The sequence below is a fragment of the Hylaeus anthracinus genome, unplaced genomic scaffold (assembly GCF_026225885.1).
Source record: "Hylaeus anthracinus isolate JK02 unplaced genomic scaffold, UHH_iyHylAnth1.0_haploid 0, whole genome shotgun sequence".
Taxonomy (NCBI): domain Eukaryota; kingdom Metazoa; phylum Arthropoda; class Insecta; order Hymenoptera; family Colletidae; genus Hylaeus; species Hylaeus anthracinus.
The window spans coordinates 2,411,721-2,417,720 of NW_026533254.1; the positions used below are offsets into that span (position 1 = coordinate 2,411,721).

At 30.9% G+C, this 6,000-nt stretch overlaps 1 protein-coding gene across 2 annotated transcripts in view; it reads right to left on the reverse strand.

Moving 5' to 3' along the window:
* LOC128887127 (V-type proton ATPase 116 kDa subunit a 1-like) overlaps window positions 1–6,000 on the reverse strand; it is a 76,118-nt gene that overhangs the window by 16,664 nt on the left and 53,454 nt on the right. The window lies entirely within an intron of this gene.

Below are 6,000 nucleotides of genomic sequence, written 5' to 3' on the forward strand. Positions count from 1 at the left end.
ATGATTTAGAAAAAAAAATCCCGAAAGAAGCGTAAATAACTGGTCGTCACATACTACGACCCCTCGACCGGCGGCAGATATTTTCCGTTTTTAATACCGAGTACTGACGAAAGTAATAAAATTCTGAACCCGAAGACAAGAATTACAAAATATGTTTTGGAATATCAATGTTGCAAATATATAGTGTATGGAGTAAAAAGATTTTTATAATTTTTTCATAACTAGAAATAAAATTCAAAGTGACGTAAATTTACGTCAGCGATCGCGAATGTGTTAATTTTACTAATAACGTGTGAGACAGAAACCGTGTTTTCCCATTTCAAGAAATGACGATGATCCTAAAATTAATATAAAAATCATCTTGAGAAAAGAATGTCTCTGCAGAATGGTTCTGCATACTCTATGTCTCTTTAACAAACCAATTACGTCCATTATGTTTCATCATATCTTCGAAACTAAAGGAATTCTAAGGAGGTTCATTTATTGTGCGTTACACTGTATATAAGCCAAAACAAATATACGAGCTACGTTCAAGTCCTCCTGTCAGAAACTCGACCGGAGGAACGTAATTAAAATTTCAATCTGTCAAGACGTTTCTATCGGCAGTACGTCTCGATCGCGTGTGCCAAACGTAAACTGATCATCCGAGTGTAGTGTAGCGCAAATATCAATGGTGGTAGCGTTTGTGCCAGTACATTTACATGTCTATACGTACATGTACATGTCATCTAATCTACCAAGCTACGCAAAATAGGCGAAACTCCCGACTACTGAGGTTCTTCGCCAATAATAAATAACCAGAATGTTCTAATCAAAATCAACGTTAGAGAACTAAATAAGTCATACGCTCATGCTACAAAGCATAAATCCACCGCTAACAAGAACCAAGTCATAATCTTACAATCATTCGACGGAATTGTCATTAATGAATACGCTCGTGCGATTGGAAATATACAGTGCTGGACAAAAGTATCGGCACAGACTAAATTTTCCTACACCATCATCTACAAATCTGTGAAAAATGCGACATTTATTTGATTTTCTTGTAAAATGTATCTGCGACGTTAAGCCTATCTAAAAAAAATTGTATATTTAAAGAATCAGATTATAACAAAAGTAATGTACATACACCCTCGTTCATAAATATGTGGACACTTACTACCTTGAATGAATAATTAATATACACCGTAAATTATTACTAGACAACTTTTATTGCTAAATTCTATATTGGATGTGTATTTAATAATATTAAATGTTTTCAGTGTCATAACCAATTTTATAGTGGAACTATGAGATCGTATAGATAGAAAAGTTTAAAAAGAATATTCAATATATCAAAAACATTTATGGCGAAATATTGCAAAATAAATGAGATATTACTTCGGATGTAATAAAGAAATTAATAGTACCCGTGTTTGGTAAAAGAAATTTTAAGAACACCCAGCAGATACATCGATATAAAGAAAACTAGACTGTTTTTTTATGATTGCTAATGTGATATTAAAGAAAAAAAGTATTAATAAAATATATTCGTTAATGAGACATAAACATATCGAAACATAAGTGATGTAATTGATATCAATAGATTCGCAACTTTTATTAGATATTTATTTTTATTAAGAAAGTGTCCATATGCTTCTGAGCGGGGGTGTAGGTATATTATTATTATCAAATCAGTAATACGAAATTGAATGTTAGAACGTCTCTCTACAAAAACGATACGAATAAATCCGTTAAATAAACTGTTCAGCAAGCCAAAGCATTTTCTTCGATATACTCGCTACAATTGCACGTTGTAAAAGGGAATGACTCAATTAGACATAGCTTATGTTCTTCAAATAACCTCCTTCTTTGTTTAATTTTCTCGTGCGATGTTCTGCGAATAATATTTGCGAAAGTGATAAAAGATATAAGGTCGAACCTCTGTAAGTCAAACCTCTTTAAGTCGATGCTTTATTTATTTTGTAAATCCTTGATAACTCGACAAATTAACAGAACTTAACTTGAACCTGCGAGTCCTGTTACAACTCTAGTTTCTATAGATCGTTGAATTGAAGTTCTAAGTCCATTGAAGCAGAACAAAATTACGGACGTTTATGCTTAAGAAATAGTTGAAATAAACGTTAATTTTGGTTGATAATTCAAGGAGAAATGTAATTTGATTTGATTGAATACGAACAAGTTAATAATGTTTAATAACTTATCAATAACATTGCTGAATTTATTGGAAAATTGCAAAGAACGTTAAGGAATGGTACAAGCGTTATTTCCCATCCTTAATCGACAATTTAATTCAAAAACTAAAAGAGAACAAAATAAACAAATCCATTAATCACAGAAATGATTTTAAGTATAGATGCTACAAAAATACTGATTTTTTATCATTAACGAAGACACAGCTGTAACTGTATTTGATTTTCTTAGATAAGTTAAATCTTCTCTATCAATTCAAATTTCCTTCAACTTGTTAAAATATGACAGTATTTATAATTTATCAAATTATAACCACGATCATTTTGTTACTTATTTATATTTTAAATTTTCTCGAAACTCCAGTCGACAAAATTTGATAAGAAAAACTAATGAAAGACCACACAGATGTTTTAACATTATTACTAGAGAAGTTACTTCCTGTACGTACCTAAATCGCTGTTTTATGATCAGGATTTAGCAGTGATTCTACAGATAGTGATAAAAGATAAGGATAATAATTCATAGAGATACTTAACACTAAATGCGTAGATTATCCATGCAAGAACACTCAAGGTTTCACATAAAACAGGTTTGTATTCTAGCGATTTGAAATTGTAAGCAATAAATTTTCATTGCATTGCATGCTCTTTACTTTTCTTAAATTTTTTATTTAGTACTGGTTCATTTTATTTGTCTCTCACAGAGATGTATATTTGATATTTTTCTAGTTCTAGGAATTTGAATTTCCCTATTTCTATTGTACGTTGGAATGTTTACAGATTGAGAATTTATTTTTGAATACAGAACATTTCAATTAATTATGAATATTATATATATAGTAATTAGTTAATAGTTAATAAATTCCTACGATATCTTGGGTTTACTACTTGAAATTCGACTAATAATTCTATTAAAAATCTCTTTACGTTTCCAAATTCAACGTTCTATGATTTACTTTTAAATATGTGTGCAAGTAATCTACATTTTAATTTTAACATATTTAAAAAATTTGTATTGTATTTATTACGATACTCGAATAAACAATTTTCTTGCAACTGAAGGTACTTAGAAAATCATATATCAAAGTTGAAGTGTCACTTTCAACTTCAACCACTTTTCCTTAAAATTATAATATGCAACGAACAATTACGCGTAGTCGGTGCAATTAGAATTCTCATGTTATTCGCGTCATTGCGAATTCAATATAACGTTTGCCATTGCATCTACACAATAGTGATGATAATCGAGTTTATTATCAAATATGTAGATAAGGCAATGAAATGTTCTATGCGGCTCTGCAACAAAACGTGATCTTATCACGCGACGATAATAAGTGTATCGCATAACACTCACAGGTTCGGTACATAGTATGATATTCTGTATGTATTCTACGAATAAGCAATTCAAAAGTCAGCGATATATAATCTATTTATTAATACGTATCAGGTTTTGATACACAATGCTACCTTCAGAGTTAAAATACTAATATTTATCAAAGTTCGTTCATTGAATCAAAATAGAAATTGTCATTCGATTTATACGGAGGAATATTTATTAATAAAGCCAAACGTATTTAGCAGCGAATTTGAATTCTTATCTCGATCACCTGTGATGCAACAGTGATAACAATATAGATCTTTTGAATTATAATTACGTATTTTATCAATTGTTACTTTCAGTTAACCAATAATATAAAATTTAGCTCTCTACGTATCCTTTGATCGAGAAGGAGTAACAAATCATTTGTAGTTTTTTATTAAATTTTATTGGAAATTGGTTTGGGTAAGAAAAGTCGCACAACTGATCAGTAATTTCTACTGTTGCGAGTATGATACGACGTACAAAATTTATTATTAGTAGCTAATATATATATTCTCAAGCAAAAGGCACGCAAGGTCCGAATAAAGTATTACATTCGACGTAGTTACGTGCATTATTTCTGAATTACTATTCTGAGTTATACCCTTCTACGTTACATAATTTATTTATTTAAAACAAAACAATGTAACTACTTTTGAAACAGTCTCACTTAAACTTCAGTTTTACATAACATATTATCTTATTTCGTGGTTACTTCATTTTAAAAATACCGTTACGTTAACATATGTTATGAAATAACTTCAATGTAACATCCATAGCGGATCATAGTTGCCCTAAGCATTAACATATTCATTAATTTATTACTAAATTTGTTCAAAGTTTAATTCAAATTCATGGACAATTGTTATTTAAAATTAATAATTCTTTATTTGATATAATGAAATACTCTTAGAACAACTTGCATGTAACAATTTACCTGAATCTTCCATGATAATACAAACAATAGTAAGAATTGGAGACGTTATTACACCGATGATTCACACAAGTGTTCATTGGAATGCATACAATATACAAAATTTATTATAAGTATATATTCTCGAACAAAAAGGCACGCGAGGTCCAAATAAAGTATTACATTCGAGGTAGTTCCGTGCATTATTTCCGAATTACTATTCTGAGTTATACGCTTCTACGTTACATAATTTGTTTATTTCATGGTCTCGTTGAAATGATATTTGCAAATGAATTTAAAAATGTTCCTTCTTTGAATGGGTCCCCCTCCCAAAAAAGAAAATTCCACTTAATCTTGGACCCCGCGGAGGTGTAAAACCGCGCCGCTGGTAATCACAGGTGATTAAATCGCACGATAGCACGTACTTATGTATACGTTACGAATGCAATCTTATCAAGGACCAAGCAGAATTCTTTACCACTTCGTTCCTGAGTGGAAGAACCGCGATACCGAGATAGAAGCTAACGTTGAGATAAGTGAAACGTTTCATGAGTACACATATGTCGCACCAATATACATAAATATTCGTGCGCGGCTTTAAATTACGGAGGCTAGACTGTCAAGCTATAATTCCCCTTATCATTCCTATGGGCGTGCACGAAGCTGATTAAAATAGGTAGAAATTGTAGGATCTTAGGTAACGCGTACCGCTAGCACCAATTAACGCGAGATTATCCGTTTCAATCAGCCTAAGAACGCGATAGGCGGGCACGTAGATAACTTCGAATAACGAATAAAAAATATCGTGTTCTCTGACACGTGTTAAAGAGGTTTTAAAGTTCATTCCGTGTATTTTATCACGTTAAATAGTAATCATGAGTTTAAGGACAACTAATCGTTATTTCATGTTTCGTGATCCACGTCTTTAGCGATAAGTAAGATTAGAATTACAATTTTAATTACAAGCTTGATATACCATGGACAATAATCTGTATTGATTACTTCAGTTTTCACTCACACAGACATGTATTTTATGTCTTCCAATTGATTTAGTTCAAGCATGCCACTTATATTCATTGTAAATATTTGCAAAATTAAAGTTTTCTTGCTTTAAAAAAAAAACACTTTTTTCGTCACTCTTCTTTCAAACGCCACCATTTTGTCAATTTTCAATATTTTTTATTTATTCTAGTTGAGACGTTAACCACACTCATGCAGATTAAGAATCTTTTTGCTTAGATTGATTCGGATAATTGCAACGACCGTAATTCTGTTTGCCAAATTAAGTCTAACAAGTTATTTTAAGGCAATCGGGTTGGTCTATGACAACTCGAAATATAACAAATATTTTCACTCGAAAAACTTTGAGAACATACATTATAAATATATTAATATACAGACATAGTTTGCTATTGCTGAACTTTACAGTTTTCTTTTAAAATAATTCACAAATATCATCTAGTTTTTAAAGCGTTACACTAGGGAGACTCTTGAAAATGTTTACTGTGATTAAATTTTGTTTGCAGACTATTGGA